General features: G+C 44.0%; 1 long non-coding RNA gene across 1 annotated transcript; it reads right to left on the bottom strand.

Moving 5' to 3' along the window:
* Positions 1–17,534: 17,534 nt before the first annotated feature.
* On the bottom strand, positions 17,535–18,341 carry LOC108437871. The gene is made up of 2 exons (XR_001858651.1): positions 18,217–18,341; positions 17,535–17,825 (listed from the first exon to the last, which is right to left on the bottom strand). It is a non-coding gene; the product is annotated as an uncharacterized LOC108437871 (long non-coding RNA).
* Between the last annotated feature and the right edge of the window lie 6,215 nt (positions 18,342–24,556).

The raw sequence follows: 24,556 nt of genomic DNA on the forward strand, positions 1-24,556 counted from the left end.
CCGTGTCCACCGCCCCACGGCCGAGGGCCTGGCCTGGGCCGTGTCCAACGGCCGAGGGCCTGGCCTGGGCCGTGTCCACCGCCCCACGGCCGAGGGCCTGGCCTGGGCCGTGTCCAACGGCCGAGGGCCTGGCCTGGGCCGTGTCCACCGCCCTGGCCTTCGCCCAACGGCCGAGGGCATGGCCTTGGCCGTGTCCACCGCCCTGGCCTTCGCCCAACGGCCGAGGGAATGGCCTGGGCCGTGTCCACCGCCCTGGCCTTCGCCCAACGGCTGAGGGCATTGCCTGGGCCGTGTCCACCGCCCTGACCTGGCCTTCGCCCAACACCCGAGGGCCGTGTCCACGTTCTCCATTAGGCCTGAAGCGCTATCGAATCTCGAAGAATCAGAGCTCTGACCACATGGTAGAACATGGCAGATTAAATTTGGGCTAGCACATTTGCTCCACCCCTTCACTGCCAAAGAGGCGGTCCTCCTGCCTTCTGTGGGCGGGACTTAAGACTAGCCAACCATCTCTATAGCCTCAGATGGGACCTGAAGCAGTTTGAGCAGCCCAAATTTATAAGAGAAAAAACAGATATAAACGTGTTAACTGCTTCAAGACTACTTGTCACATTGATGGTAAGTTTTGATATCCAGATATGGTAATATGCTAATTTTCTGGGTTACCATAAATGAAATTGCCCTGCGATGGACTGGCGACCTGTCCAGGGTGTATCCTGCCTTCCGCCCGAAGACTGCTGGGATAGGCTCCAGCTCCCCCCCGCGACCCTTACGGAGAAGCGGCTTAGAAAATGGATGGATGGATGGATGGACCATAAATGAGAAGCTTGAAGCTCCACGTTAAGATTGGCTGATGAAGCCGTTTCCTCTCTGTTTGACACTGTGGTCAGAAACTTGTAGTGGTCAGGAATATTGCACAGTTACAGCAACAAGCCTCATGTTGGAAATACCAGCAACATATTTTGACGCTCCCCTGTTCCACTTTAGACAAGAGACTTTAAACATGTTGTTTTAATCACGTCGTGAAGAACAAGCTTCCTCTTATGAATAGCAGCTTTGAGGACTGGCTCTCAAATTGATGGTAACTTCTTGTCATTTCCTGATGAGAATATGATAATTATGCAAATTTTTTGAGTCACCATGAATGAGAATCCTAGAGCACCATGTTAGATGTGACCAACCAAGCTGCAAACTCTGTTTGACATCTTGAATTTCTGAACTGTTCTTTCTGCTCATTTTAAGGTCAATTATGCAAAATTGTTTTTAGATTATTAAGTACTATCATACAACACAGCCTGTCACAATCATAGACATGGAAGTCACAAACTTCTAGACCATTGCACCCAGAGATTTTCCATTTTATAGTTTCTAAGTACTTTAGTACCGGTCTTCACATTGATGGTAAACAGTTCTGTGACACAATGCTTTGTGCAATGCCGCCACTTTAGTACCCCCCAAAAAAGACTTTTAAAGTTCTGACAGCTTTCTCCAAGTGCAGAATAAGAAAATGAACAGTGTGGTTTCAATCAGGCACTTCTGAAGAAGCTAATTAGCTGGAGTGGGTGTGGCTCATTACAGGAATCTCCACCCCTCTCATTACTGACCTGTTTCACTTGCTAACACACAAAGCTCCTATTGTGAGGCACCAGTGAAGCCTGGAGTGTGAACCTCCTCCATTGTTGAGTCACATGATCCACCCAGATTCCACGGTCAGGTTTCTGGACCTTCAACGGTCACCAGTGCTGCAGATGGAGTGGGACTCAGGATGGTGTCCTGATGATAACAGGTTCTATCAACAGAACGGAGGTCTCCTCTCATATTTTAATATTATGTAATGAAGTATTTTGTCCCTGTAAGTCTTTAATCAGATAAACTCAGACACTCTTCTTTCAGTGGGTGTGAAAAGAGGAGGGGTGAGAACCCCCTCAACAAAAAATGGGCACTTCACCCTTTGGGTATGAAAAATCCTAAACAATTATCAAATCAAATTTATTTGTAGCGCTTTTTACAACAGATGTTGTCACAAAGCAGCTTCACAGAATTCCAGAAAAGACAAAGTTTGAACAAGAATGTAAAAAGCCCCCGGCAGGCAAGCCAGGGGCAACAGGAATAGGAATAACTCCCTCAGAAATGAGGAAGAAATCTTGGGAGGAACCAGGCTCACCAGGGGGGACCCATCCTCCTCTGGTCAAACTACCTACAAGTGATTATATTACTAATATTAATAGCAGTAGTGTTAGTAGATTTTAAATTTTAGATCTAAGGTGTTAGTGCTATCATCTGAATACGGATATATATTGATTAGGTTGTTTAAACGGGCTGATTGAGTTTTTCTATGATTAAATTTAGTTTTAAGTTTTAATTACTTGCTAATATTTTAAATATTCATTTTCTACTTCAAAGATTTTAAGACTGGCACAGTGTTTACACCATAATAATCATGAACGCTACATTAATGATGGACCAATCAGACAAGGACATGGTAACAGATCAGCCAATGAGGTGTGGTGTTAGAAGGAGAGCGGCTCCAGAGTCAGGTAGGCTGATCAGACATTGTTCTGAATCGAAGTGCTGCTGTTATTTTAGTGAACAGTGTGAAAATGTAAAGCTACAAGAACAAAACAGAAGCAGTGAGTCTTCAGCAGGACCAGATCAGCTCAGAGCTCCGTCTACAAACCTCAGGAGGGCTGAACTGCCAATGTTTTCCTCGTTAATGAGGAGAATCTCAACAAGAGCTATCTCTAACTGCTAGCACGCATGCTAATAATGTTAGCCTCAGCTTCCTACATCACTGTTGTGAAGTGTTTATAAAGTGCTAACTGCAGAAATATCAGTGGTGCTGCTCTAGTTTCCGTCCTGGTGCTCTTAGCGCTCTGTTATAGTGATTATAGAGACTTTCTTCTCACCTGGGCGATAGTTTAAGACGGTTGGAGAGAGACTGCAAACCTAAACAAAGTCAAAGACCTGAACTCGTCAGCTTTTCTCTCTTCGGGAAGTTTATTTAACCATAAATATCGTTGTTAGTGCTGTGGTTCTCCTGTTGGTGTTCCAGAAAAAGAGGACAGGAGTTCAGTCCTCCAGACTAGAATTGCTCCACAATCAGAGCGCCACCTGAGGGTGGTGTAAGCTGAGCTGAGTTTGCTTCTGCTTTAGCCGATCTGACGGTTTAAACTCAGCGGCGACTCTTAAATCTAAAAGCCTTTAATTAGTAATGAACTTCACCTGCTGCTGGTGATGAAGAGGGACAGTGTAGAACTGCGCCATCTGCTGGTGATGAGGAGGGATAGTGTGGAATTGCGCCATCTGCTGGTGATGAGGATGGACAGTGATGAAGAGGGACAGTGCAGAACTAGAAAATGTGCTGATGATGAGGAGGGACAGTGTGGAATTGCGCCATCTGCTGGCGATGAGGAGGTACAGTGTAGAACTAATGATGAAGAGGGAAAGTGCAGAACTACACAATGTGCTGATGATGAGGAGGGACAGTGTAGAGCTGCACCATCGGTTGGTGATGAGGAGGGACAGTGTAGAACTACGCCATCTGCTGATGATGAGGATGGACAGTGATGAAGAGGGACAGTGCAGAACTAGAAAATGTGCTGATGATGAGGAGGGACAGTGTGGAATTGCGCCATCTGCTGATGATGAGGAGGTACAGTGTAGGACTAATGATGAAGAAGGAAAGTGTAGAACTGCACCATCGGCTGGTGATGAGGATGGACAGTGATGAAGAGGGACAGTGCAGAACTAGAAAATGTGCTGATGATGAGGAGGGACAGTGTGGAATTGGGCCATCTGCTGGCGATGAGGTACAGTGTAGAACTAATGATGAAGAGGGAAAGTGCAGAACTACACAATGTGCTGATGATGAGGAGGGACAGTGTAGAGCTGCACCATCGGTTGATGATGAGGAGGGACAGTGTAGAACTACGCCATCTGCTGATGATGAGGAGGTACAGTGTAGAACTAATGATGAAGAAGGAAAGCGTAGAACTGCACCATCGGCTGGTGATGAGGATGGACAGTGATGAAGAGGGACAGTGCAGAACTAGAAAATGTGCTGATGATGAGGAGGGACCGTGTGGAATTGCGCCATCTGCTGGCGATGAGGAGGTACAGTGTAGAACTAATGATGAAGAGGGAAAGTGCAGAACTACACAATGTGCTGATGATGAGGAGGCACAGTGTAGAGCTGCACCATCGGTTGGTGATGAGGAGGGACAGTGTAGAACTACGCCATCTGCTGATGATGAGGATGGACAGTGATGAAGAGGGACAGTGCAGAACTAGAAAATGTGCTGATGATGAGGAGGGACAGTGTGGAATTGCGCCATCTGCTGATGATGAGGAGGTACAGTGTAGGACTAATGATGAAGAAGGAAAGTGTAGAACTGCACCATCGGCTGGTGATGAGGATGGACAGTGATGAAGAGGGACAGTGCAGAACTAGAAAATGTGCTGATGATGAGGAGGGACAGTGTGGAATTGGGCCATCTGCTGGCGATGAGGTACAGTGTTGAACTAATGATGAAGAGGGAAAGTGCAGAACTACACAATGTGCTGATGATGAGGAGGGACAGTGTAGAGCTGCACCATCGGTTGATGATGAGGAGGGACAGTGTAGAACTAATGATGAAGAAGGAAAGCGTAGAACTGCACCATCGGCTGGTGATGAGGATGGACAGTGATGAAGAGGGACAGTGCAGAACTAGAAAATGTGCTGATGATGAGGAGGGACAGTGTGGAATTGCGCCATCTGCTGGCGATGAGGTACAGTGTAGAACTAATGATGAAGAGGGAAAGTGCAGAACTACACAATGTGCTGATGATGAGGAGGGACAGTGTAGAACTATGCCATCTGCTGATGACGAAGAGGTACAGTGTAGAGCTGCACCATCGGTTGGTGATGAGGAGGCACAGTGTAAAACATCGCCATCTGTTGATGATGAGGAGGGACAATGTAGAACTGCGCCATCTGCTGGCGATGAGGAGGGACAGTGATGAAGAGCAACAGTGCAGAACTAGACAATGTGCTGATGATGAGGAGGGAAAGTGTAGAACTACGCCATCTGCTGATGATGAAGAGGGAAAGTGTAGAACTGCACCATCGGTTGGTGATGAGGAGGTACAGTGTAGAACTGATGATGAAGAGGGAAAGTGCAGAACTACACAATGTGCTGATGATGAGGAGGGACAGTGTAGAGCTGCACCATCGGTTGGTGATGAGGAGGTACAGTGTAGAACTGATGATGAAGAGGGAAAGTGCAGAACTACACAATGTGCTGATGATGAGGAGGGACAGTGTAGAGCTGCACCATCGGTTGATGATGAGGAGGGACAGTGTAGAACTGCGCCAGACAGTTTAAAGTCGACAGAGAAGATTTCAGGTCACCAGGACATTCAAAACCACTTATTACCTTTTTTCATTAACAAATTGTCTGAAAACTAAAGGACGGAACGACAGGTTATTGAGTGTATCTTAGAAACAAATGTCATTTTTTACATTATTGGTTCACAGCAGTCACACCAGAATTGGCCCAGTAATATAGACTCAAGGCAAAGCTGCTTTCAGCTCTAAAGCATGTGGCCCTATTTTGGCCTCAGTGCCTAACATCTGCCCAGTCGTCAACCAGCGCTCGCGCGTGAAAGCCATTGTGTTTCTGTTGGCTCCTGATGGTTTTGTAATCTGTTTTGTCGTTTTTAATGGGTTCATATCACAATGTAAAGAACCCTAATGGCTTAACGGTTTCCAACCACAAGCTTCCTGTAGAACACCTTTACATCCCAATATGGTACCATCAAATGAACTTAGAATCAGACGTTGGTCACCTGTTAAGCCATTAGGATCCTTTACGTTGTGATATTGACCCATGAAAACAGCCAAAACACATCACAAAACCCCAAATCACAATGTTTTCTATGGGTTTTCTCAGGATGAGGCTGACGCATATGACACGTTATGCTGTACCGTGTGTGATATGCAGCACCGCCCGTTCTGAAAAAATGTTCCAATGCGGTTAATGAATCTCAGAGTCTGGAAGCAGCGCTCACCCTTACAAGCACTGTCCGTATCTTAAGTGTAAACTGCTAGCTTGTTATTCAAATAGAATGTTTCTGACATGTTTTTATATATTTGAAATTTAGATTTCCATTGATTATCATCATGCATAGCTCTCATCCATGAGGAAAAATGAAAAATATCGCAGCTGTAAAATTGGAAAATTATCTTGCAAATGTTTTTATTTTATCAGTCTGTGAGAAAAGACGAGTAGGTGTTCTTCACCTTTCAGAAATGAGCTGTAAATTGTTCAAAAGCTGATGAAATGTTGTAAATATGTTTGTTTTCTTTCCCTCTACCAGATCTTATCATGTTAACACTGTGATGCTTTCAGGGAACTGGGTTTGGATTTTGGCCTCTGGACCTTCATTCCATGCTGAAAAGTTCCTGGTTGTTGGTCTGACTTCAGTCTGAAAGCGTCATTCAGTTGGATTTTCTGCAGCACAAATAACCTTCCCAGAATGCTAGACACCAAGAATCTCATGGACTTCTTCTTCTTCCACATGAGTTTTGCATATATTTGCATGTTAATGAGCAAGCGACCAATCAGAGGAGTCAAGTAATTAAAAATTCCATTGAGTCTTTATAAAGCTTGTGATGTGAACGGTGTTCTGCATGACGGTGAAGATGAGAAAAACTCTGAAAAACAGGTATTTCTACCACGATTGAGAAGCCTAGTCCCACAGAGTAAATACCAGCATCGCAAAAGAGGTTCTCTTGTTCAAAGTGCTTTTTAAAACGCTTCGTATAGCATTTATTCTTTCCTTGACCTCAAGTCTTTCTACACTTTGGCTGTGTCCACCGCCCCACGGCCGAGGTCCTGGCCTGGGCCGTGTCCAACGGCCGAGGTCCTGGCCTGGGCCGTGTCCACCACCCTACGGCCGAGGGCCTGGCCTGGGCCGTGTCCACCGCCCACGGGCCGAGGGCATGGCCTGGGCCGTGTCCACCGCCCACGGGCCGAGGGCATGGCCTGGGCCGTGTCCACCGCCCACGGGCCGAGGGCATGGCCTGGGCCCTGTCCACCGCCCACGGGCCGAGGGCATGACCTGGGCCGTGTCCACCGCCCACGGGCCGAGGGCATGGCCTGGGCCCTGTCCACCGCCCACGGGCCGAGGGCATGGCCTGGGCCGTGTCCACCGCCCACGGGCCGAGGGCATGGCCTGGGCCCTGTCCACCGCCCACGGGCCGAGGGCATGACCTGGGCCGTGTCCACCGCCCACGGGCCGAGGGCATGGCCTGGGCCGTGTCCACCGCCCACGGGCCGAGGGCATGGCCTGGGCCGTGTCCACCGCCCACGGGCCGAGGGCATGGCCTGGGCCGTGTCCACCGCCCTGGTCTTCGCCCAACGGCCGAGGGCATGGCCTTGGCCGTGTCCACCGCCCTGGCCTTCGCCCAACGGCCGAGGGAATGGCCTGGGCCGTGTCCACCGCCCTGACCTGGCCTTCGCCCAACACCCGAGGGCCGTGTCTACGTTCTCCATTAGGCCTGAAGCGCTATCGAATCTCAAAGAATCAGCGCTCTGACCACATGGTAGAACATGGCAGATTAAATTTGGGCTAGCACATTTGCTCCACCCCTTCACTGCCAAAGAGGCAGTCCTCCTGCTTTCTGTGGGCAGGACTTAAGACTAGCCAGTGTTTGACTAGCCTACCATCTCTATAGCCTCAGATGGGACCTGAAGCAGTTTGAGCAGCCCAAATTTATAAGAGAAAAAACAGATATAAACGTGTTAACTGCTTCAAGACTACTTGTCACATTGATGGTAAGTTTTGATATCCAGATATGGTAATATGCTAATTTTTTGGGTTACCATAAATGAGAAGCTTGAAGCTCCACGTTAAGATTGGCTGATGAAGCAGTTTCCTCTCTGTTTGACACTGTGGTCAGAAACTTGTAGTGGTCAGGAATATTGCACAGTTACAGCAACAAGCCTCATGTTGGAAATACCAGCAACATATTTTGACGCTCCCCTGTTCCACTTTAGACAAGAGACTTTAAACATGTTGTTTTAATCACGTCGTGAAGAACAAGCTTCCTCTTATGAATAGCAGCTTTGAGGACTGGCTCTCAAATTGATGGTAACTTCTTGTCATTTCCTGATGAGAATATGATAATTATGCAAATTTTTTGAGTCACCATGAATGAGAATCCTAGAGCACCATGTTAGATGTGACCAACCAAGCTGCAAACTCTGTTTGACATCTTGAATTTCTGAACTGTTCTTTCTGCTCATTTTAAGGTCAATTATGCAAAATTGTTTTTAGATTATTAAATACTATCATACAACACAGCCTGTCACAATCATAGACATGGAAGTCACAAACTTCTAGACCATTGCACCCAGAAATTTTCCATTTTATAGTTTCTAAGTACTTTAGTACCGGTCTTCACATTGATGGTAAACAGTTCTGTGACACAATGCTTTGTGCAATGCCGCCACTTTAGTACCCCCCAAAAAAGACTTTTAAAGTTCTGACAGCTTTCTCCAAGTGCAGAATAAGAAAATGAACAGTGTGGTTTCAATCAGGCACTTCTGAAGAAGCTAATTAGCTGGAGTGGGTGTGGCTCATTACAGGAATCTCCACCCCTCTCATTACTGACCTGTTTCACTTGCTAACACACAAAGCTCCTATTGTGAGGCACCAGTGAAGCCTGGCGTGTGAACCTCCTCCATTGTTGAGTCACATGATCCACCCAGATTCCACGGTCAGGTTTCTGGACCTTCAACGGTCACCAGTGCTGCAGATGGAGTGGGATTCAGGATGGTGTCCTGATGATAACAGGTTCTATCAACAGAACGGAGGTCTCCTCTCATATTTTAATATTATGTAATGAAGTATTTTGTCCCTGTAAGTCTTTAATCAGATAAACTCAGACACTCTTCTTTCAGTGGGTGTGAAAAGAGGAGGGGTGAGAACCCCCTCAACAAAAAATGGGCACTTCACCCTTTGGGTATGAAAAATCCTAAACAATTATCAAATCAAATTTATTTGTAGCGCTTTTTACAACAGATGTTGTCACAAAGCAGCTTCACAGAATTCCAGAAAAGACAAAGTTTGAACAAGAATGTAAAAAGCCCCCGGCAGGCAAGCCAGGGGCAACAGGAATAGGAATAACTCCCTCAGAAATGAGGAAGAAATCTTGGGAGGAACCAGGCTCACCAGGGGGGACCCATCCTCCTCTGGTCAAACTACCTACAAGTGATTATATTACTAATATTAATAGCAGTAGTGTTAGTAGATTTTAAATTTTAGATCTAAGGTGTTAGTGCTATCATCTGAATACGGATATATATTGATTAGGTTGTTTAAACGGGCTGATTGAGTTTTTCTATGATTAAATTTAGTTTTAAGTTTTAATTACTTGCTAATATTTTAAATATTCATTTTCTACTTCAAAGATTTTAAGACTGGCACAGTGTTTACACCATAATAATCATGAACGCTACATTAATGATGGACCAATCAGACAAGGACATGGTAACAGATCAGCCAATGAGGTGTGGTGTTAGAAGGAGAGCGGCTCCAGAGTCAGGTAGGCTGATCAGACATTGTTCTGAATCGAAGTGCTGCTGTTATTTTAGTGAACAGTGTGAAAATGTAAAGCTACAAGAACAAAACAGAAGCAGTGAGTCTTCAGCAGGACCAGATCAGCTCAGAGCTCCGTCTACAAACCTCAGGAGGGCTGAACTGCCAATGTTTTCCTCGTTAATGAGGAGAATCTCAACAAGAGCTATCTCTAACTGCTAGCACGCATGCTAATAATGTTAGCCTCATCTTCCTACATCACTGTTGTGAAGTGTTTATAAAGTGCTAAGTGCAGAAATATCAGTGGTGCTGCTCTAGTTTCCGTCCTGGTGCTCTTAGCGCTCTGTTATAGTGATTATAGAGACTTTCTTCTCACCTGGGCGATAGTTTAAGACGGTTGGAGAGAGACTGCAAACCTAAACAAAGTCAAAGACCTGAACTCGTCAGCTTTTCTCTCTTCGGGAAGTTTATTTAACCATAAATATCGTTGTTAGTGCTGTGGTTCTCCTGTTGGTGTTCCAGAAAAAGAGGACAGGAGTTCAGTCCTCCAGACTAGAATTGCTCCACAATCAGAGCGCCACCTGAGGGTGGTGTAAGCTGAGCTGAGTTTGCTTCTGCTTTAGCCGATCTGACGGTTTAAACTCAGCGGCGATTCTTAAATCTAAAAGCCTTTAATTAGTAATTAACTTCACCTGCTGCTGGTGATGAAGAGGGACAGTGTAGAACTGCGCCATCTGCTGGTGATGAGGAGGGATAGTGTGGAATTGCGCCATCTGCTGGTGATGAGGATGGACAGTGATGAAGAGGGACAGTGCAAAACTAGAAAATGTGCTGATGATGAGGAGGGACAGTGTGGAATTGCGCCATCTGCTGGCGATGAGGAGGTACAGTGTAGAACTAATGATGAAGAGGGAAAGTGCAGAACTACACAATGTGCTGATGATGAGGAGGGACAGTGTAGAGCTGCACCATCGGTTGGTGATGAGGAGGGACAGTGTAGAACTACGCCATCTGCTGATGATGAGGATGGACAGTGATGAAGAGGGACAGTGCAGAACTAGAAAATGTGCTGATGATGAGGAGGGACAGTGTGGAATTGCGCCATCTGCTGATGATGAGGAGGTACAGTGTAGGACTAATGATGAAGAAGGAAAGTGTAGAACTGCACCATCGGCTGGTGATGAGGATGGACAGTGATGAAGAGGGACAGTGCAGAACTAGAAAATGTGCTGATGATGAGGAGGGACAGTGTGGAATTGGGCCATCTGCTGGCGATGAGGTACAGTGTAGAACTAATGATGAAGAGGGAAAGTGCAGAACTACACAATGTGCTGATGATGAGGAGGGACAGTGTAGAGCTGCACCATCGGTTGATGATGAGGAGGGACAGTGTAGAACTACGCCATCTGCTGATGATGAGGAGGTACAGTGTAGAACTAATGATGAAGAAGGAAAGCGTAGAACTGCACCATCGGCTGGTGATGAGGATGGACAGTGATGAAGAGGGACAGTGCAGAACTAGAAAATGTGCTGATGATGAGGAGGGACAGTGTGGAATTGCGCCATCTGCTGGCGATGAGGTACAGTGTAGAACTAATGATGAAGAGGGAAAGTGCAGAACTACACAATGTGCTGATGATGAGGAGGGACAGTGTAGAACTATGCCATCTGCTGATGACGAAGAGGTACAGTGTAGAGCTGCACCATCGGTTGGTGATGAGGAGGGACAGTGTAAAACATCGCCATCTGTTGATGATGAGGAGGGACAATGTAGAACTGCACCATCTGCTGGCGATGAGGAGGGACAGTGATGAAGAGCAACAGTGCAGAACTAGACAATGTGCTGATGATGAGGAGTGAAAGTGTAGAACTACGCCATCTGCTGATGATGAAGAGGGAAAGTGTAGAACTGCACCATCGGCTGGTGATGAGGATAGACAGTGATGAAGAGAGACAGTGCAGAACTACACAATGTGCTGATGATGAGGAGGGACAGTGTAGAGCTGCACCATCGGTTGGTGATGAGGAGGTACAGTGTAGAACTGATGATGAAGAGGGAAAGTGCAGAACTACACAATGTGCTGATGATGAGGAGGGACAGTGTAGAGCTGCACCATCGGTTGATGATGAGGAGGGACAGTGTAGAACTGCGCCAGACAGAGTAAAGTCGACAGAGAAGATTTCAGGTCACCAGGACATTCAATACCACTTATTACCTTTTTTCATTAACAAATTGTCTGAAAACTAAAGGACGGAACGACAGGTTATTGAGTGTATCTTAGAAACAAATGTCATTTTTTTACATTATTGGTTCACAGCAGTCACACCAGAATTGGCCCAGTAATATAGACTCAAGGCAAAGCTGCTTTCAGCTCTAAAGCATGTGGCCCTATTTTGGCCTCAGTGCCTAACATCTGCCCAGTCGTCAACCAGCGCTCGCGCGTGAAAGCCATTGTGTTTCTGTTGGCTCCTGATGGTTTTGTAATCTGTTTTGTCGTTTTTAATGGGTTCATATCACAATGTAAAGAACCCACCAACCACACGTTTCCTGTAGAAAACCTTTACATCCCAATATGGTACCATCAAATGAACTTAGAATTAGACGTTGGTCACCTGTTAAGCCATTAGTATCCTTTACATTGTGATATTGACCCATGAAAACAGCCAAAACACATCACAAAACCCCAAATCACAATGTTTTCTATGGGTTTTCTCAGGATGAGGCTGACGCATATGACACGTTATGCTGTACCGTGTGTGATATTCAGCACCGCCCGTTCTGAAAAAATGTTCCAATGCGGTTAATGAATCTCAGAGTCTGGAAGCAGCGCTCACCCTTACAAGCACTGTCCGTATCTTAAGTGTAAACTGCTAGCTTGTTATTCAAATAGAATGTTTCTGACATGTTTTTATATATTTGAAATTTAGATTTCCATTGATTATCATCATGCATAGCTCTCATCCATGAGGAAAAATGAAAAATATCACAGCTGTAAAATTGGAAAATTATCTTGCAAATGTTTTTATTTTATCAGTCTGTGAGAAAAGACGAGTAGGTGTTCTTCACCTTTCAGAAATGAGCTGTAAATTGTTCAAAAGCTGATGAAATGTTGTAAATATGTTTGTTTTCTTTCCCTCTACCAGATCTTATCATGTTAACACTGTGATGCTTTCAGGGAACTGGGTTTGGATTTTGGCCTCTGGACCTTCATTCCATGCTGAAAAGTTCCTGGTTGTTGGTCTGACTTCAGTCTGAAAGCGTCATTCAGTTGGATTTTCTGCAGCACAGATAACCTTCCCAGAATGCTAGACACCAAGAATCTCATGGACTTCTTCTTCTTCCACATGAGTTTTGCATATATTTGCATGTTAATGAGCAAGCGACCAATCAGAGGAGTCAAGTAATTAAAAAATTCCATTGAGTCTTTATAAAGCTTGTGATGTGAACGGTGTTCTGCATGACGGTGAAGACGAGAAAAACTCTGAAAAACAGGTATTTCTACCACGATTGAGAAGCCTAGTCCCACAGAGTAAATACCAGCATCTCAAAAGAGGTTCTCTTGTTCAAAGTGCTTTTTAAAACGCTTCATATAGCATTTATTCTTTCCTTGACCTCAAGTCTTTCTACACTTTGGCTGTGTCCACCGCCCCACGGCCGAGGTCCTGGCCTGGGCCGTGTCCACCGCCCAACGGCCGAGGTCCTGGCCTGGGCCGTGTCCACCGCCCAACGGCCGAGGGCATGGCCTGGGCCGTGTCCACCGCCCACGGGCCGAGGGCATGGCCTGGGCCGTGTCCACCGCCCACGGGCCGAGGGCATGGCCTGGGCCGTGTCCACCGCCCACGGGCCGAGGGCATGGCCTGGGCCGTGTCCACCGCCCACGGGCCGAGGGCATGGCCTGGGCCGTGTCCACCGCCCTGGCCTTCGCCCAACGGCCGAGGGCATGGCCTTGGCCGTGTCCACCGCCCTGGCCTTCGCCCAACGGCCGAGGGAATGGCCTGGGCCGTGTCCACCGCCCTGACCTGGCCTTCGCCCAACACCCGAGGGCCGTGTCCACGTTCTCCATTAGGCCTGACGCGCTATCGAATCTCGAAGAATCAGCGCTCTGACCACATGGTAGAACATGGCAGATTAAATTTGGGCTAGCACATTTGCTCCACCCCTTCACTGCCAAAGAGGCGGTCCTCCTGCCTTCTGTGGGCGGGACTTAAGACTAGCCAGTGTTTGACTAGCCTACCATCTCTATAGCCTCAGATGGGACCTGAAGCAGTTTGAGCAGCCCAAATTTATAAGAGAAAAAACAGATATAAACGTGTTAACTGCTTCAAGACTACTTGTCACATTGATGGTAAGTTTTGATATCCAGATATGGTAATATGCTAATTTTCTGGGTTACCATAAATGAGAAGCTTGAAGCTCCACGTTAAGATTGGCTGATGAAGCAGTTTCCTCTCTGTTTGACACTGTGGTCAGAAACTTGTAGTGGTCAGGAATATTGCACAGTTACAGCAACAAGCCTCATGTTGGAAATACCAGCAACGTATTTTGACGCTCCCCTGTTCCACTTTAGACAAGAGACTTTAAACATGTTGTTTTAATCACATCGTGAAGAACAAGCTTCCTCTTATGAATAGCAGCTTTGAGGACTGGCTCTCAAATTGATGGTAACTTCTTGTCATTTCCTGATGAGAATATGATAATTATGCAAATTTTTTGAGTCACCATGAATGAGAATCCTAGAGCACCATGTTAGATGTGACCAACCAAGCTGCAAACTCTGTTTGACATCTTGAATTTCTGAACTGTTCTTTCTGCTCAGTTTAAGGTCAATTATGCAAAATTGTTTTTAGATTATTAAGTACTATCATACAACACAGCCTGTCACAATCATAGACATGGAAGTCACAAACTTCTAGACCATTGCACCCAGAAATTTTCCATTTTATAGTTTCTAAGAACTTTAGTACCGGTCTTCACATTGATGGTAAACAGTTCTGTGACACAATGCTTTGTGCAATGCCGCCACTTTAGTACCCCCCAAAAAAGACTTTTAAAGTTCTGACAGCTTTCTCCAAGTGCAGAATAAGAAAATGAACAGTGTGGTTTCAATCAGGCACTTCTGAAGAAGCTAATTAGCTGGAGTGGGTGTGGCTCATTACAGGAATCTCCACCCCTCTCATTACTGACCTGTTTCACTTGCTAACACACAAAGCTCCTATTGTGAGGCACCAGTGAATCCTGGAGTGTGAACCTCCTCCATTGTTGAGTCACATGATCCACCCAGATTCCACAGTCAGGTTTCTGGACCTTCAACGGTCACCAGTGCTGCAGATGGAGTGGGATTCAGGATGGTGTCCTGATGATAACAGGTTCTATCAACAGAACGGAGGTCTCCTCTCATATTTTAATATTATGTAATGAAGTATTTTGTCCCTGTAAGTCTTTAATCAGATAAACTCAGACACTCTTCTTTCACTGGGTGTGAAAAGAGGAGGGGTGAGAACCCCCTCAACAAAAAATTGGCACATGCTATTATGCCTTTGCTAAAAGGATGTAGAACTACTCAGTTCCTCAATGTGTTTTGCTTTGTTTCCTTCTCCCATCCTCTTCTTCCAGACTTGCACCCCTTGAGATTTGAATCCACAACCTCCCATGTCTAAGGCCAAGGCTTTACACCACCAAGCCACCAAGCTTCACATGCAGATGCTTTTTGTTTTGTTTTGCATTTTTTTTCATGTAAAATAACAAATACAACTGCCAAATTAAGACATAATCCTCACGGGTTAGGCTGGTATATGTAAATGAGGTCCTGTACTAGCTAAACTGCCATTGGTTAAATGAAGGGGGCTAAAATGGTTGCAAACTGAATAGGCTGATATATGCAAATGTGTTTACCTCACAGCAAAACATTGAATTCTAAACAGGTTGTAGTTTACTTTCCATATATGGATCACAGAGTGCAAGGTGCATTTCTAAAATATAGTAATGTTTACATACTACAGCAAATTTATTTATTAAAAAAGTGAGAAAAATTCTGTTTTCCATGATATGGCAAATTTATTTTCAACCTTAGAAATATAAATACACCCTTTGCAGTTGAATTATTTGTCACATTGTGTACATTGATTTTAGAAAATACAGTTACACATACACAGCTGAATCAGCATTTAGTGAATAGAATTAGAATAATCTGATTTATGCTGCGCTTCTTCAGACTAACTAACCAATGTTAATACATGGGTTTCATGTTTTTCTCATTTATAAAATCCCAAAAAGAAAGACACTGTAACACGGAAAGAATATTCTTTATTAGAAGATCTGTAAGGTGGTGCGTTCATTAGTGCGAACCCACTATTTAAAGAGTATACTTAGTTTTTTCCTCCATTTTGCAATCTAGATATGACTGGTTTTCCTGGTGAAACAAGCCAATCACTTTCCAAAAACCTGTGAAAAAAGTTGTAGCATGACTGCATCATGCTGTATCATACATAACCCTTCTTTTTTGAGTGAAGAAATAGTTACAGTCCTGTACTGACTAAACTAAGCAGGAGCTGAACTTCCTCTAGCGTTTGAGAAACACCAAAGACATTGCATTGGTAATTCTCCTATCCATCACTTCTCTGGTTATAGTGCTATGGAAGAGGTCATGCTAAGTATGGCTCCAGCACCATCAAGCCATGGCCAAAAAATCCTGAGCATAAAAATGGTAAAAAATCTTTTAGCAGTTTTATATTTAATATTTCTGACATGTAAAGTGTTTAAAGGAATTTCAGAGATTTGTTTCTACACACATGTTAAAGAAGAATCATTGTATTCATCTGGTTTTATGTCATCATAATTGTTAACCGCTTTTTCCAGAGAGGGTCACGGCCATAGTTGAGAGAGCAGAGAATCCCAGATGACAATGTCCACCGCAACTTTCTCCAGCTCATTCCTGGGGACCCCAAGCCGCTCCCAGGCCAACTTGGAGATGTAATCCTTCCAGTGGGTCCTAGAAGGACCCTGGGGTCTTGTCTTGTTAGGCCGTGCCTGGTACACCCCCAATGGGAGACGTCCAGGGGGCATCCAGATCAGATGCCTGAACCAACTCAGCTGGCTTCTCTCAATGTGGAAGAGTAGCAGCTCTACTCTGAGCTCCTCCTGGGTGACAGAGTTCCTCACCATGTCAAATAGAGTGTAACCACCACCCTGCGAAGAGGCTCATTTCCGCTGCTTGTATTTGCGATCTCCTGAGGGTCAGGATGTAGACCGACCAGTAAACAGAGAGCTCTTCACCACTACAGTCCGGTACAGTGACCTCATTACTGCTGGCGTCTGTCCCAGCCTGCAGCCAATCTCATGATCCCTCTTTCCATCACTCGTGAACAAGACCCCAAGATACTTAAACTCCTCCACCTGGGGCAAGTCCTTTCCCCTTACCTGGAGTGGGCATGCCATCCTTTTCCAGGCTAAGACCATGGATTCAGACTTGGAGATGCTGATCTGCATAACAACCGCTTCACACTCAACTGCAAACCGCTCCAGTGAGTGCTGGAGGCATCCATGTGATCCAGCCAAAAGAACATCATCATCTGCAAATAGCAGAGATGCCACCCTCCTACACCTTGACATCACAAACATGAGTGGAGACAGGGCACAACCCTGGCGGAGTCCAATGCTAACACTGAAAGAGTCTGAATTAATGCCAAGTATACAAACACAGCTCTCACACTACTGGTTTTATAGTATATTCTAAGTGTGCCCCTGCAGGTGCCTCATCTCTATTCCGATTTATTAAGCTAACAGAAAAGAAAAAACATGTGTACTGTGAAAACCTATTCCAAGTAGTGTGATAATACATTTTGACCATAAACATCACCCACCTATAGATTAACGTATGGCGCTGAACAGCATTTGCTGCAATGTCAACACAAAGCTGTTATGGACAATGAAGGAAAACAATAAAAAAATATATTTTCACCCAGATGTTGATATGGTTTATTTTTAAACATTTAGATGATCAAAAATTTAATGAAGTTACAATAACAGCAGGTATGTATAAAGTCCTGAAAGTGATACCATACAGAATAGTTATTATTTCAGTGCTGCAGTGCACATTGCTTAAGGTTGCCGTCACCTACCAAATACAAGTTTTTAATTAACATAAATGCTTACATCAGTACACATCCTCCATCAGCTTAACAGACCAAAGGTCATCCTGACAACAGAGCAACCACAATGGCACCAATCAGGACAAGAGGAGCTGTTAGAGAAAGACATGGAAAGACAGATAAATGATCAGTATGGATGCAGTGTACTTTTATCTTTTTGTGTCAGTCTCTCACGTTTATATACAGCACACCGTCTTATTGCAATACCTTAACCTGATTATCAGTTGCTGTTAAGCTAAAGATAGTAATTGGGAAATAGTACACAACAGATATCCTCACACACCCCAGCAATAAAGCATTACGGTATGTCAGTGAGTGTGTTGATTTCTGAGATCAGAGTAAGGTCTAGAAATCTGATTAAGAAATCTGATAAAGAGACTGGAATTTAGCTCAGTAATCAGATTCCTCTGCATGTAAACTCTTACTCTGATTTCTTTCTGGGTTCTCAGTCTGAGCTTGTGCAAAACAGACAGCGATACTCACCTTTAGCTGAGGTTGACTGCAGTGCATTGTTGCCTGAGCCGCCAGAATTGTTGTTTTTGGTGGTGGTGGTGGCGGTGTTGTTGTTGGTGGCGGCAGTCTTGGTGTTGGTGGCGGCGGTGTTGTCGTTGTTGGCGGTGGTGGTGTTGGTGGCGGCGGTGTTGGTGGTGGTGGTGTTGTTGTTTTTGGTGTTGATGGTGGTGGTGGTGGTAGCGGCATTGTTGTTGTTGGTGGTGGTGGTGGTGCTGTCTTTGTTACCCCCCAAGGTTGTAGTGTTGTTGGTTCCCAAGGCTGTGGGAATTAGCATAATGTAATGTACTTGGACATAAGAACAGCACTGAGTTGCTAAGTATTTTTAAGCGATTGTCATTTTGTAACTGGGGAAAGGTACCATATTGTACCATTTCTTACCCCTTTTCCCAGGTTTAAACTGGGAGATATAGTAGTTAGCCTTTTGCTTTCAGGTTAGTTAGTTCAGTAATCATTAGGTGCTTTGTTTATTATTATAGACATTTGCTTGTCCCTGAAACCACAACATTTAAACCAGAAAACGGATGGGTTACATGCAGACATTAAATTTCCCCCATTGTGGGACTAATCAGGGTCTATAGCAAGTTGTTCACTGCTGTGGGGAAACGTATGCTTCAAGACGTTTTGCCTCTGTGTGGCTGTTCAAGCAGCTGACAGCATCTGGCACATATGACAAAAATATAACACCCAGGCTTATTCCTTTGTGCTTATGTCCATTTCATGAAAAAGTGTTATTGGCACGGAAATCAGGCACGAAAAATCATGTTTAGCTGAAAAATGCTTACCTTTCATGGATGTCTGTAAACTACATTAAAGTGTTTCTAATCTGGTTCTAATGTTCTCACCTGTAGAGCTGGGGATTGCAGAAGGAACAGCGTCGAGACCTGCTGTGCTGTCGATGGGAGTCTCCAGTGTTCCTAAAATAAAGAGTAGATGAAACATTAACATTAACATTAAGGAAAGCCCATGTGCAGAAAAGCAATGATATGGACATTTCTACATTGTGTGGTTTCAAACACATGCATGAAAACAAGCTCGGCATTTAAGGTGGAACAACAAATCCACTGAGATGAAAAGTAACCGTGTAGCAGTCTGCAGTCTGACACCTCTCCACGTTATTTCACTTTGTGTCTTGAGTCTTTCTGAGACTTGATGCAGAAGTCCAAGTCAAAGTTTGAGCCACTGGTGTTAAAGTCAAAGTCAGGTCACAAGTCCTTCTTGATTTTCCTCAAGTTGAATCTCAAGTCATCAAATTTGTGACTCGAGTCGAAGCCAAAGTCATATGAGTCGAGTCCACAACTTAGGTCAAAACCACTTCTACTTTAGACTTTACTTTGTAACTGATTTAATACCTTTCATTGTGGACATAATATTGAAAGAGGACATATAGGGATACTCAGATACTTAAAGTTGAGATTATGTTAGATGCAGGCCTGATAGCGTATTGTATATTAGTTTTGCTTGGAACATCACAATTAACATGCTGCTAACACGAGTAATTTCTGTTACTCTGTAACTCGTTGCAGTTGCACTTACCATTGCTGAAGTTCCCTTTGATGAGGAAAATGTTAGAAATGTTTAGCTGGAGGCTGTTCAAAATTGGCACGTTCAGACCACTCACTGTGAACACGCACTGGATGGTAGAGCCATTCACAGAGCCACTGACTAAAGCTTCGGAGGACTGCAAAAGAAAAAAGCTCACTGTCATAACACAGAGGCAAAGAAAACAGAAGCTTTCCAAAGTCATAAGAAAAAACAGAAAAGGTCTGTTTCTAGGCCTGGAGATAACAAAGACTGCAGTAAAATGGTTTTAAAACCAATGTATAATAGTTTTGGGGTATTTATGCCACATTACATGAAAATATAAATTCTTAAATTTGCATTCATTTAGTCCTCATTTACTCATGAATTTTCTGTATTTACTACAAAGCCTGAAAAAGTTGTAGAACTGGGCAAGTTCCATGTTACTAGAGTTTATATCAAGATAATTTTCCTGGGATCATTTTCTGGCTGTCTTCTTTTCTGACATACGCTATTCTCTAAACATTTTTTTGCATCCACTCATGTCCAGAAAGCTATAGATGCTCTTGAATAAAAACCAATACCTTGCATATACACTATAATTCCAAAAGTATTGGCTCGTCCGACTTCACACGCATATGAACTTGAGTGACGTCCCATTCTTAATCCATAGGGTTTAAAATGATATCAGCCTGCCCTTTGCAGCTATAACAGCTTCAGCTCCTCTGGGAAGGCTTTCCACAAGGGTTAGGAGTGTGTTTGGGAATTTCTGACTGTTCTTCCAGAAGCACATTTGAGAGGTCAGACACTGATGTTGGACGAGAAGGCCTGGCTCACAGTCTAGTTCTTCCACACCAAACTGGCTCATCCATGTCTTTATGGACCTGCTTTGTGGACTGGTGTGCAGCCATGTTGGAACAGGAAGGGGCTCGTCCCCAAATTGTTCCCACAAAGTTGGGAGCATGAAATTGTCCAAAATCTCTTGGTACTGAAGCTTTAAGAGTTCCTTTCACTGGAACTAAGGGGCCGAGCCCAACTACTGAATTACATCCCCACACCATGATCCCCCCTCCACCAAACTTTACACTCGGCACAATGCAGTCAGACAAGTACTGTCTCCTGGCAACTGCCAAACCCAGACTCGTCCATCGGATTGCCAGATGGAGAAGCGTGATTGGTCACTCCAGAGAACACATCTCCACTGCTCTAGAGTCCAGTGGCGGCGCTTTACACCACTGCATATCATGCTTTGCATTGCGCTTGGTGATGTAAGGCTTGGATGCAGACGCTCAGTCATGGAAACCCATTCCATGAAGCTCTCTACGCTGTTCTTGAGCTGATCTGAAGGCCACATGAAGTTTGGAGGTCTGTAGTGATTGACTCTGCAGAAAGTTGGTGACCTCTGCGCACTATGCCCCTCAGCATCCGCTGACCGCTCTGTCATTTTACGTGGCCTATCAATTCGTAGCTGAGTTGCTGTCGTTCCCAATCGCTTCCACTTTGTTATAATCCCACTGACAGTGGACTGTGGAATATTCAGTAGTGAGGAAATTTCACGACTGGACTTGCTGCACAGGTGGCGTCCGATCACGGTACCACGCTGGAATTCACTGAGCTCCTCAGAGCGACCCATTCTTTCACTAATGTCCGTAGAAGCAGTCTGCAGGCCTAGGGGCTCGGCTTTACACACCTCTGGCCATGGAAGTGATTGGAACAGATGAATTCAAAGATTTGGGGTGAGTGAATACTTTTGGCAATATAGTGTATTTCTGTAACCTTTATCCTGAAACAATCTGTTAGATTTTAAAACATGTCTCAAATATTACCCTGATATATCAATATCTGTTGGCGAGTACTGAAAAATGTCTCATAAGTGCTATATAGCAGTCATTTTCTACTAGAATAGGTCCAATCAAGGATACACAGCTTACAGCACCCTAGGAAAAAGGACATGGGGTCAAAATAGTGAGTGGAATGCTGCCCAAATGGCGTATTAGTGCCATCTACAGGGTGGAGAGGGTAATGCACTTTCCCTGTAACTATCTCAAGATAGAAAAGCAGGTCATTTTACAGGCAGGAAGCACCTAAATAAAGAAGTTGACTCGCATTATTCATCTTGGTAAGTTTACCTTGGTACATTTTAAACATATTTTAAAACTAGTTCCGGAAAAGACATGTAAACATTTTGTCTTTGAGAGAACCTAAAGCTCCTGCATTCACGGTACAATCATTTGACTTACCAAGTTACCCAGAGTTGATGAGGATCTGTTACGCAGAGTTGTGTGGATGAGCTTGACTCCACTGTCATTGGCACAGGCATAGATATTGCTGTCATTATCCTAAAAGCAACAGCACATTATTATTATCTGATTGCAAGCCACACTGAAATGGGATGAGTCAAAGATCCAAAAACAGCATCAGAAACTCAATTAGAAAAATGAATGTGTTCTAAAGTCTTCTGATTCTAAGATGGGTTTAGTTCACTGATGAATACTGATATTAACAAAGGCAGCGTTTTTTTTCCATTCTATAACCTACGTACAAACTAGTTTCTGCAATCATACCATCTGGTTGTTCTTTGAAAAGGCCACAGCAATGTAGCCGCTGGATTGTCCACTAAGCTCAAATGTGATATTGGTTGAATTGAGCGGCCACCCTGCTGAGAGAAAAAAGCAGGAGCCGGACGCAGCAGGATCACATTTGACTGGTGTGGACAAGCAAGTCTTGTTCTGGTTACATCCCTGGTATGAGATACTTATCTGTCAAACACAAGATGACAACAAAAATTATAGTCATAAATCAAACATCCTGCAGTTTGGAATCCTGTCCGCTTAAAGCAGTGTTTCAACTTACTGCCTAGCACAGTTACAAATACTCCATGTCCCAGCACACCTTATCCATCTCATAGAATGAGAGAATTATTAGAATGATTAGCAGACAAGCTGGAGTTTTAGGGCACAGCTGAAACTCTGCATGGCAGAGGAAATAAAATAATAATAATAAAAAAAATACAGTTCATACTTACATTTGAGGCAGCAACAGCGGTCTCAGCTCTCAACAGGATGAAAGCAATTGAAACAAGCATAAAGGGAAATATCCACTTAGCCTCCATTTCTAATGGAAAAAGAGACATTTTCCAAGTTGGGATCTCATTTACAGTACACAGTCTAATATTTCTAATGATAGGAGGTGGCCCTAAAGCCACACCTCGGTAAAAGGCATTGTTATTTCTGTGAAATAAGGCCTCAAATAAAAGTAAAGTACTTTCCAAAGCTTGTGCAGAAGTAAAAATGTAGCAGGTCAAAAAGCTGTTAAAGAGCTCAGTCGATCAGATGAACATCTTAGGACATTCAGATAATCTACGGTAAAATGCTCAAGTTCCAAAGTGAGAGCTGTGAGCAATTATTATATGGAGGCTACAAATTGCTATACCGAAGCCACAGATCACCACACTGAGGCCACGAGGTAGGAGAATCTCAGTATATTCATTGGTGACCCTACTTAAATGAAAAACAGGTCACTTTAAGGGATCTGTAAGTAAATGAAGGTTAACTCCTGAGTAAAAAGTACTTTCATTACAAATCTACCTAAATGGGAATGGCACTGATTTTTCTGAATCTCTGTATAATTAAATAATCATGCTGTAAAATCATTCAGAGCAGATTAATATTATGAAATTTGTGTATCTAGGAACCAGACATCTGAAGCATTTCTTACTTCCGAAAGATCCCTCAAATGATCATGACTATGTTGCTTGATATCTAAGGCATTGCGTTATGAAGGTTTTGAGATAAAACACTAGCCTAAAAATGATTTATTTCTTTTATAAATATACTCAAAAAAGTACTTGTTTGGTGTTTTTTTTTATTTTTTATCTACCATTATTCTACCATTATCAGCATTGCATATAAATTCTTAGAAGACATGTAGGTCTACTGGTGGTTGGTGGATAGCAGACAAAATGACCATATTTGTGTTGATTCCTCTCACCACCACTGCAGTCATGTCAAGTGGTCTACAAATTTATTTATATGAGAATAAAAAGAACCAGACAATAAACATACGGAACAATAAATACACATAACAAATACGCATGAAGCGAGGGTCCTATAACAGCAATCAGAGATTAAGATTTAAAGGATTAAAGTGCAGGTGTGCAGTGACATCAAAGAGGTGTGTGATCAGTCTACCTTGGTGTATTCAGTAGCATCTAGTGTAAAGAAATCAGAGTGGGTAAATTTTATTAGAATACAGCATTTCACATTGAGAATGAGCTCGTTTACACATTAACAACTGTACCGTCCAGAAAATCTGAGAAATGGGTGGAAGTAGAATCTACATCCATCAAAATCTTACCGCCTTGCAAATGGAACTACACATTACCCACCTCTGCTAGTAAGCGACTAATGCTGTTCACTCTTATTAGTGAAATGAAGCACTAGCAGTTAAACATGCTTTACTACAACAGCCTCCATAACAAATAAGGTATTTATGCATAAGGTAGAAAGAAGAGCGCTCACCGTTGGCACAGCTCTTTGTCATCAGCTTCCTTCTGAGGATGTGGCCCATTCACCATCAGTTCAAGAGCATCAGCGGTGGAGGCGGGCTTAACGAAAGTATCCCAAATATTATTCCTGTAAGAGTAACCAGAGGAGGAGAAAACTCTTCCTGAACTGAAAAGGACATAAAGAGAGAATAGAGAAGAGAGAGAATTCAGAGTCATTCCAGCAACAATAACACATCTGTAAAAATAATCTGTTTAACAAGTTCACTATTTGATCCTTATAATCTC

Source organism: Pygocentrus nattereri, chromosome 22 (genome assembly GCF_015220715.1).
Source record: "Pygocentrus nattereri isolate fPygNat1 chromosome 22, fPygNat1.pri, whole genome shotgun sequence".
Taxonomy (NCBI): domain Eukaryota; kingdom Metazoa; phylum Chordata; class Actinopteri; order Characiformes; family Serrasalmidae; genus Pygocentrus; species Pygocentrus nattereri.